Source organism: Olea europaea, chromosome 18, assembly GCF_002742605.1.
Source record: "Olea europaea var. sylvestris chromosome 18, O_europaea_v1, whole genome shotgun sequence".
In the NCBI taxonomy this organism is placed as follows: Eukaryota; Viridiplantae; Streptophyta; class Magnoliopsida; order Lamiales; family Oleaceae; genus Olea; species Olea europaea.
Window position 1 is genome coordinate 1,373,510 of NC_036254.1, and position 11,277 is coordinate 1,384,786.

General features: G+C 35.4%; 1 long non-coding RNA gene across 1 annotated transcript; it reads right to left on the minus strand.

The window, feature by feature from the left end:
* Positions 1-4,462: 4,462 nt before the first annotated feature.
* Positions 4,463-6,256, minus strand: LOC111366433. The gene is made up of 3 exons (XR_002697650.1): positions 6,096-6,256; positions 5,684-5,715; positions 4,463-4,762 (listed from the first exon to the last, which is right to left on the minus strand). It is a non-coding gene; the product is annotated as an uncharacterized LOC111366433 (long non-coding RNA).
* Between the last annotated feature and the right edge of the window lie 5,021 nt (positions 6,257-11,277).

The following is an 11,277-nucleotide window of genomic DNA, read 5'->3' on the forward strand; positions in this document are numbered from 1 at the left end:
TTTTGATTCGGTCCTTTGCTCTATGTTTTTTTCTCCCCTTTATACTTCACAGACGATCTCTTTGTGATCAACCGCCTAAAAACCGTTTGATCGTCCTATAACTGCTCACTTTCCTCATAATGGCCAACTTTGTCATGAAAACTGCCTTTTTTAACTGCTACCATTACTCTTCATCGTTCAATCGCTTTCGATTGAATTCTTTGAATCGTGGAACGTGATAGAGCTACTTTAATAACTGCTTTGATAACTGCACTTCTTGATAACCACGACGTTTTATGTTTGTTAAGACATTGGGCGACTTGAAAGTTTGGGCGAGAATAGAGTAACAGCTTTGGGCGACTGTATAGCACTCCATTCGCTCAGATTCTGGGCGACTTGCAAACTTGGGCGATAGCGTTACGGTGTTCTTGGGCCTCCCTATTTGGGCCTTCGTCTTGATTTGTTTTGATTGGGTTTCGTTCTTTGGGCTATCCGATTTAGGGATTCTCCAATTGGGCTTCACTCCTTGGGCCGTTCGATTTGGGCTGAATTTTTATGTGTCAATAGTTCCCTTTTATTATAAGAAATTGTGTAACATATAATAATATAACAATTCTGAATAAATAGTATACTTATAGCCTTGCACTCATCAAGTCCTTTATATACAAATCATAATTTAGGTCAGTAAGCATCTCAAGTCATGTGTATGATAACCATAACAACCTACACACTGATAAATTCATGAATATTCCGGTTATTCTAGATGTGCATAACCCCCCATTTAAAACAAACATTAGTCTTCTTAATTCACATATTAAAATAGCACCTCTATGTGTAAGTGCTATGATTTGCATTTCAACCCTCTCCTTTTCCTGTAATCAACTTCAAATTTATTGGGCATTGAATTTCTAAAGTTGTTACGTGCCAACAACAAAGACCATTATGTGCAACGGACACATAAAAATTGTTAAGCATCATTGACTTGTTAGGTAGTCTGAGCTTGGCTAGTTACACACTTGAAATGCCCTTCAAGCAGTATCGAACATGAAGCATCTAAATATAGTACGATACTATCAACTTTCAAAAATGGTTAAACCTCTAGGCAAGTGAGGCGCTCGTTTAAAAATTAATACCATATTCAGATAGAACCCCAAAATTTTAAAAATTTCATTCTAAATAGCTTTTCTAACTCTAACAATCAAAATTTTCTTTGCAAAACTTTAATTTAGCCATAAAAGAACATCCTAGAATAGTAAGAAGACTTGACGAAATTCTTTGCATTATATATTATTCTAAGTAGGGGATGCAAGTAGACCAATTATAAAAGTTACTAGAATGTTCCCATTTTTAAAGAGTTCTACAGGCTAATCTTAGCCATTGACTAGGAAAAAGATTCACCATCCACCTTGAGGACGCATGATGTAAATCAGTTGTACGTTCATTTGTTATCATCCCATAAATTTATTCGGCAATGCTATGAAAAGTGTACTACACTGGTCCTGCATGGGTTGAAGTCAAAAAATATCACCAATGAATCAAACCTAAATAAGTTGATTGTACAAAGATCCATCAAGCAATTTATTTGAATTACACCTAATGCTCAGGAATTCCTACGTAGCAACATCAATAATCGTAGGATACCATCATCAATGATATAGTCATTAGTAATCGCAAATTGACATGCGTTCACAATGATCAATAGTATTGCGTCGATGATACCATTTTAACCACCTTTAGATATTGACATCCGTTATATATTTTGATCAACAAATTAATAAGTACATAAAGATTATATGTTATATTTTATTCTAGTTCTCTCGCCTGAATTTCGCATGATGATTTCCTCGAGAGAGATAGAGCATAGAGCATATTTCTTTGTTTAGTTTGTGCTAATACTATCTCCACGGGAAGAGATTTATCCTTAGCAATCCATGTATCTAGACCATTCTATTTGATAACAAGGATAACATAAAAGTGGAAGATTTTAGCATTGGTAAGCGTTGGTTGAGTTTTGTTCATTTACAAATTGCATTAGTTTTTTCTTTTACTCATTAGATTGTTCTGGAGTAACGAGATCATGGGATGATTATGGAATTTGAAGATTGATATATAGGGCTCTAAAATTTACATTCATACAAGCAGTGGAAAATGAACAAAGTTTCACATGTATCTGAACAATGGTTGTTCTTAATTTACATGCTTAACTAGGGTTTGTTTGGATGAATTTGAAGAAAAGATACCATCTTAAAAGTAGAATACATTGAATCAACGTATGTTTGGGAGCAGACTAGGGCCTGAGGCGAGGCATATGAGGCCTGCACCTCAGGCCCAAGACCTTAAGGGGCCCAATTTTGTCCAGGATTTTTTTTTCCCCTCAAAACAAAAGAAGCCTAGAAGGCCTGTAGAAGGGAAGGGACGTAATTTACTGTAGTGTCAAGTATATTCTGTATAAGGTTTTGCATAAAATGAAAACAAGGGAAGGGGAGGTAATTTTTATCCAATAACCTACACATCAGAAGCCTAGAAGGACTCAGTCTGGGAGTGCTTATGATTTGGGAAGGATAATGGAGGATCCAACTGAGGTTTTAAAAAAAAAGCTATAAATAAACTCGTGGAGAGCTTGAATGGTGATATTAGGGAGCTGAGGAAGACGTAGGAGGCAGAATTGGAAGGACTATTTAGTGCTCAAGCAGTGTTGAAAGAAGGTCCGAAGGTGCCAATGTATTCTTCGAATTTTTATTTTTTATGTTCTTTTTCCTTCTTAATATTAGGAAAGACAAATTATTGTTTGCTGGCGAACAATTCTGGTTGATGCTTAAACGAAAATAATAAATTGTGGTGAACAATTTAGGTTGGCGTTGCCTTAGTTCTTTAGTGGCGTGTGCGGAGGATGAAAATAATAAATCTATTTTCATAATGTTAGTTTCTAAAGTTTTATTAATATTCATTTTTAGCATCTCTTTACTGCTCTAATGGGTTTGGCATCGGTTAACACATTAAATAATGGGAGAAATCTTGGCAATTTGTGGGTGGAGACTCCAATAGAGGTGCCGGCCACGGTGGATTTGCAAGGCTTGGTGCTTGAATCGCTCTTTTAATTAGTGATTACCATTTATGCATTTACCAATTGGATACCATGATCTGTTACTTCACTTCAAAGTTCAAACCATATTTTATCCATTGTTTTGTTCATAAATATGTATTTACCAGAGGCATGTTAAGACACATTTATGAATTTCTTCTGTAAATGTATGATTATCAAATCATATGCAAATCTATTACTAATTGAAGGAATTGAATCAATTGATATGGATAACTTCTTACAATGCGACAATGCCCTAAATTTACTTTTACTTAAATTTGATTATGTGTAAGTTAAACTATCATAATAACTATTTAGAAATAAAGAACACAATCAATTTTGTGTCAAATCACAAATATAAAAGGATCTTAAGTAGTGTATAAATCTTTGATTTTATATAAATTTTTATTCAGACTTGTGTGTTGCGACAATGGAATTGTCAAGGGTGTAATTCCACAATTTTCGTCAAAATTTCACTTCTTAGGTAAGCAATGGCTTGGTCTAACTTGTTATTGAAAATATTAGAAATGTTTGAAACATTGTTGGCTTTAATTGAGGCCTGATCAGCTTCATGATTAGTTATTGTATGATGAACAATTGCACAGGCGCATGTAGTAACTATATTGAAAATTGTAATTGTGAGATGATTGAAATATTTTGTAATTATTTTTTAGGTTCATCGTTGGACATTAGATATAGACTCATACGTTATGCCTCCTAAATATGAAAATATAAATATTTTCTATAATATATTTGATGGTTGTTTTAATATTAGTTTTAACTTAGCAATAGGTTGCACAATATACCTTTGAATTTTGCATTCAAGTTGATTTCGCCCGAGGGCCTAATTTATGGAATTCGCCTCAAGCCTCGACAATCACAAGACCGGCTTTGTTTGGGAGTCCACTTATTTATGAGCAAATTAATGCGACAATTTATCAAAATACCCTTTATATGCCAAATTTTTCTAATGCAATTCCAAGAATTGGTTGTTGGTGAACATTTAAAAATTCTAAAATGGTAAATGTATTGGTGAACCAAAAAATATTACATATGATAATTATTATATTCACACTCTTTGTTCATGCAAAATCCAGAAAGTGTACGAAATCATTGACAAATAATAATGTGATAAGAAGAGCATCGCTTCTTTAAAAATAAATTATAAATTGAATTATTCTAATCCATTATCATATTTGAATATAAAGTAACAAAAAGAGATGATTATATGACACGACCCGTCCTGACTCAACCTAATTGACTTGACACGTGTCGTGCGGCGGTGGTAGATGCCAGCTAAATGTTGGACCCACCGCCAAGGCGAACTTGACATATTTGACTGTGCTATATTTCTATGAAAATTTTGACAGAATTTCCCCTTAAAAATAGACAAAACCAACCTGAAAAATCATCAAAACCTCAAATAGACATTCAAACCAAAAGTTTTGGAAACCACCACTTCCACTAATACCACCACAACTAAAACAAAATATAACAAAATTCGACTGAGTGCATCTACAACAACATCAAGTCTACATGCAAGCATTACATCAATTACAAACTCTTCTACAAAGTGCATGACACCCCAAATATTAGACAAAGTACTTAATAAACATGAGTCCCCCAACTATTCATTACATACTATGAAAGGTCTCTTTCGCTTCAGCAGGTTTTTCCAAGTATCTCAAAATCAACGGTCTCCTGATAGAAAAAACATGACAAAAATATGAGTTCGTAACTCAGTGAGTGGGTGATTTGCAAATAAGTAAACTTTTTCCATTTATGCATATTTTCTATAAAAAAAAATTAACTTTATTAAATCCTTGAGAATTTCTGAATCTAGTAATGCCTTTAAAAACTAAACATGATTACATTATAAAATTCTTTGTTCTAAATTCTAGATAAGTATCTGTAAGGTATAACAAATATAAAAAATCTGATATTCATGAAAATCTATGAAATATTGCTGCTGCTCAATATTATAAGCTGAAAGCTTAATTTTGAAAACTGAATTAACTGAATTCCATGATCTAAAATTTGAGAACTGAATAAATACTAAAAAATAACACCAAAAAGAGTATCTATTGAATAGCCTTACTCATGTACAAAGTAATCTCGATGTACAAAGCAAAGTCATTCAAATCTGATAATCTGGTCATACGTACGCAGAGCTGCCCCAAAGGCTAATCACCCTAGTACACGGCCCAAAGCCTATGTGTGTACGAGAGTGGGTCCCAAAGACCTCTGATAATCTGGTCATACACTATGGAAATACATTCACAATAGTGCAGAGCGGGTAAAATCACTGTAACTAGTCATACATTGTGGAAACACATTCACATCAGTGCAAATTGGGGTAAAATCACCTGGGTACTTTCGGGTGGCTTTTAGAAATAACTTTAACTATACTGAAACATGTAATAAGAATATAATACATGCTACTAAAATAATTTAACTAAACTGAATTTAACTTTAAAAGCGATTGATAATAAAATCCATTTTATTCTGAAAATCATGCTATAAAGTCAACTTTATAAAATAAATAACTTTAAAATTTAAAGAAGACTTATTTTTAAAAAAAGTTTTATCTACTCACTAGATAGGAGCTACAAGCTAGATTACCTGATAAACGTTTCCAATTTCCTCGTCACCACCTGAAATACGATATTAATAACCAATTTATCCTCTATCTAATCAAGAAACCTTAATATCTAATTATAGAACTTAATTTAAATTCTCTTGACACTTGAATAAATTCTCAAATTTTCCTTTATTAATTGGAGCTAATCACATTTATAATCCCTTGATTAATAACTAATTTATCAACAAAACCTTCTTCCCAAATTTAAAACTAATTTTATTCTCCAATCTAGTGAAACTAGTAACCACAATTCCACCCATTTAATATACATTTTGTTCCATAAAATCAACTCCCAAGTGAAATATTCCATTTATATAATTATTTCCACAATTAATTAATCAAAATCTCAAATCGAATTCTAGGATTTCCCCAAAAAAATTGACATCTCCTTACCTTAATGTAGATAGAAATTCAAGAATCAATAACTTGAGCTCCAAGTAGTATTCATCTCAACAAATTTGAAAATTTCGAGCCAAAATAAAATCCTAGAGTTTTAACATAACATTTATCTACCTCTTGAAGAAAATAAAGAGAAAGGAAAAATGGAAATAAACCTTGAACTACCTCTTTCCTTTCTTCTTCTTCTTCCTTTTTCCTTTTTCCTTTTTCTCCTTCTTTTTCTTCCCTTTCTTTCCCTTTTTCTTTCCTCTTCTCTTTTCTGCCGATTTCTTCTTCTCTGCCCTTTTTTTGTAGGTGTTGGTGTGTGTATTTGAGAGAAAAAGGTGGTCAAAGGTTGAAAATAAATTCCACTTACTCAAAAATGGCAAGGAAAGTCCTCCAACTCCATTTTTATATCACATTTAATCCTAAACTTCCAAAAATATATAAGTAAATTTCCAATTTTAAATTGTATCCAATTTAACCCTCACATATTGCCAATTGGAGAATAAACCCCAATAAAATATTTTAGTCAAGTCAAGTCCCGATAAAGTCGTTTATTTCATTTAAGTCCCTATGTGACTTTGACTTTGAAAATTCAACTATTGACTTTTGACTAAATAATGTGGGTTGTAACAATCTTACCTCCTTAAAAGAATTTCGTCCTCGAAATTCAATTGGCAACTGACTGGGTAATGAATAAGTGAGGATATTGAGCACGCATCTGAACCTCATTCTCCCACGTAGCCTCTTCTACTATCTGATTCTGCCAAAGTACTTTAACAAGTGAAACTATCTGGTTTCGTTGAGTTTGCAATTTCTTGTCTAAGATTTTCACTAGCTCTACTATATAAGTCAAATTCTCCTTCAACTGAATTGGCTGAGACTCCAGAACATAAGAAGGATAAGCAATGTACTTGCGAAGCATGGAAACATGAAAAACATCATGAATCCGGGATAATTCATCGGGCAGATCTAATCGATATGCAACTGGACCAATCCGCTCAATAATCTCATAGGGTCCAATATATCTTGGACTCAACTTTTCTCGCTTGCCAAATCTCAACACCCCTTTCCAAGGAGATAATTTAAGAAAAACTTTATCTCCTACTACAAATTCAAAGTCTTTCCTGTACTTAACCGCATAACTTTTCTGTCTATCATGTGCTGCTCTCAACTTTTCCTTAATCAATTTCACATTTTCGGATGTCATCTGAACCAATTTCGGGCCTTCTAACTTCCTCTTACCAGCTTCATCCCAACAAACTGGTGTCTTGCACTTCCGACCATATAAAGCTTCAAAATGAGTCATTTCTATACTAGAGTGGTAGCTGTTATTGTAAGCAAACTCCATCAATGACAAATGAGTATCCCAGCTACACTTGAGCTCTAAAACACAAGCTCTCAACATATCCTCAAGAGTCTGTATGGTCCTCTCTGACTGGCCATCTGTCTGAGGATGAAAAGCTACACTGAAATGTAGTTTAGTACCCACGGCTTCCTGCAAATTGGGCTAAAATTTAGATGTAAAACAAGGGTCTCTATCAGACACAATGGATAATGGAACACCATATGAGCTCACTATCCCATCCACATACAACTTTGCCAACTTATTTAAAATATAAGTGGCTTTGATCAGTAAGAACTTGGCAGTTTTGGTCAAACGATCTACAATCACCCAAACTCCATCATGACCATTTTGAGTACAAGGAAGACCGAATAAAAAGTCCATAGTAATGTGCTCCCATTTCCACTCTAAAATAGGCAATGGCTGTAAAAGTCCTACTGTTTTCTGACGAACTGGCTTTACCTGCTGACATATAAGACATTTGGATACAAAATATGCTATCTCTCTCTTCATACCAAGCCACCAATAATGATCTTTCAATGTATGATACATTTTAATACTGCCTGGATGCATAGCATAAGCAGAATTGTGGGCTTCTTCCAAAATCTCTTTCTTCAATTCTGGAATATTTGGAACACATAATCTATTACCCATAGCCAGCGCCCCATCATCTCTAATCACATAATCCGTTCTTAACCCAGTACTAACTTCTGCTTTCAATATTCTCAATGTCTGGTCTTGAGATTGAGCTTCTCTAACCTTATCAATCAAAGTAGGCCTCACATGAAAATGAGCTAATACAGCACCTGAAGTAGTAGCTGACAAATGAGCACGCAATTTCTTGAATTCACAAATCAAAGAAGCATAAACTGTACTTGATGGAGAGAATGAACTTGTCTTTCTACTGAGAGCATCTGCAACTACAATGTTTTCCCCGGATGGTAGTCAATCTTACAATCATAATCCTTTATCAACTCCAACCATCTTCTCTGCCTCAGATTTAGTTCTTTCTGATAAAAAATATACTTCAAACTTTTGTGATTAGTAAATATTTGACATTTCTCACCATAAAGTTAATACCTCCAAATCTTCAATGCCAACACTATTGCAGCTAACTCCAAATCATGAGTTGGGTAATTTAACTCATGCTTCTTCAATTCTCTTGAAGCATAAGCTACAACTTTCTCATTTTGCATTAGAACACAACCCAATCCTTAGCTTGAAGCATCACTATAAATCACAAACTCTTCACCCAGAGATGGAAGAGTAAGTATAGGAGCAGAAGTCAACCTTTTCTTCAACTCTAAAAAACTCTTCTCACATTCCTCATTCCACACAAATTTGGTGTTCTTTCGAGTCAAATTAGTTAGAGGAAGAGCAATTTTGGAGAAATTCTCTACAAATCGACGATATTAACCTGCTAGTCCAAGGAAACTCCGTACTTCTGTAACATTAGTAGGGCATTCCCATCTCATAACTGTCTCGATTTTATGAGGATCGACATAAATGCCTTCTGCTGAGATAACATGACCCAGAAACACAACTTTATCCAACCAAAATTTACATTTACTAAATTTAGTGTACAACTGCTTATCTCGCAAAGTCTGCAAGATAATCTTCAAATGTTCAGCATGCTCATCACGACTGTGAGAATAAGCCAATATATCATCAATAAAAACAATCACAAATTTATCTAAATATGGGTGAAGCACCCTATTCATCAAATCCATAAATGCAGTTGGGGCATTAGTTAATCCAAACGGCATCACCAAAAATTCATAATGACCATACCGAGACCGAAAAGCAGTCTTTGGTACATCAACATTTCTAATTCTGAGCTGATGATAACCTGAACGTAAATCAATCTTTGAAATTACTAAGGCACCTCTAAGTTGGTCTAACAAATCATCAATGCGAGGCAATGGATACTTGTTGCAGACTGTCACTTTATTCAACTGTCTGTAGTCAATACACAATCTCATTGTGTCATCTTTCTTCTTCACAAATAAGAATGGAGCTCCCCATGGAGATACACTGGGTCTAATGAAACCCTTATCAACTAAATCCTGCATCTGAATTTTCAATTCCTTTAGCTCTGCTGGAGCCATTCTGTTAGGTGCCTGTGAAATAGGTGCTATCCCGGGAATCAAATCAATACAGAATTCTATCTCCCTGTTTGGGGGTAATCCCGGAAGGTCTTTTGGAAAGACATCAGGAAAATCTCGCACAACTGATATATCGTCAATAGCTAGCTTTGTAATCTGAATATCAATTACATGGGCCAAATATGCATCACAGCCCTTTTTTAGCATTCCGTGAGCATCCAGGACAGATATTACACAAGATAGCAAAATTTTGCGCTCTCCAATGAGAACAATTTCAAGCTCCCTTGGGCTTCTAAATACCACTTCCTTGCGAAAACAATCAACTGAAGCCGGTGATTAGATAGAAAATTCATCCCCAAAATAACATCAAAATCATGAATGTCAAGATGAATTAAATCTGCTTTCAACTTATGATTGTTCACTCTAATCCCACAATCTTTATATACACGATTTGCTAAAAGTGAGTCCCCTACTGGAGTCATTACTACCAATTCATTATCTAAAGGCTCTGACATTTTATTAGCATAGCTAGCAAGTGTGTGAGAAATAAAGGAATGCGTAGCACCCGAATCAATTAAAGAATGAGCATTTCTACCAAAAATAGATAACATACGTGGCCACTACCACATCTGGTGACTCCTCTGCCTCCTGCTGTGTTATAGCAAACACCTTGCCCTGAGTCCTGGATCGACCTGCCTGGACTCCCTGTCTAGAAGCACTACCCCTAGCAACATTAGATTGTGTGGCCCCCATCGACCCTACTGATGGAGTTCTTTGATCCCTGTTCTGTCTAGTCATACCGATCCCTGGCTGAGGAGATACTATTTGGGATTATCCAATCTGCTGAGATCTGGCTGGACAATCTTTCCTTATGTGTCCCATCTGACCACACTTATAACAAACCCCAACCCCTCGAAGACACTCGCCTGGATGAAACTTCCCACAAGACTGGCACTGTGGAAAGCTCCGATAATCAGAAGCCTCACTCTGCCTCGCTCCTTGAATTCTCTGTGAAGGACCCTACACATTAAAATGCCTTCCCACTGACTGCTGTCCAAAACTCTGACTATGTCTTGATCCCTGACTAGAGCTAGAACTCCCAGACTTAGATTTAAAACTGCCAGATTTAGTGACACCTGGCCAATATCCTTTTTTGTTCTTCTTGAACCTTTCTCCTAAAGCTCCTGATTGACTACTACCACTTCGAAAGGTCACATGTACTCCTTGATTACTTCCTTCACGAATAGCTGTCTCAACCCTCAATGCTGCCTTAACCAACAAACCAACCATAGGCCGAATCTCTGCTCTCAACCCTTGCTCGAACCGTTTACACCTATCTCTCTCTTCAGCTACCAAAACACTTGCATACTTAGACAGTTCAACAAACTTTACATGATATTCAGCAACAGAAATAGACCCCTGCACCAATCTTAAAAATTCATTTTATTTTGCATCACGATAAAATGGTGGATAATATGTCTTCCGAAAGCTTCCTTGAAAATGGTCCAGGTGACAATACTTGGATCTGGATACCGACTTCGGAACGAAATCCACCAATCAGCAACTCCTCCCTTCAATAAAAATACAGCAATGAGTAATTTTTTATCCTCTGAGCATTCTATCACATCAAATATGCTTTCCAAAGTTCAGCATCGGCCGAATTAGATGTACCCATAAAAAATTTTGCTCCAAGTTTCATCGCTCTCTCTATAGAATTATCTCTATTGGTATTTGGTAGAAGGGA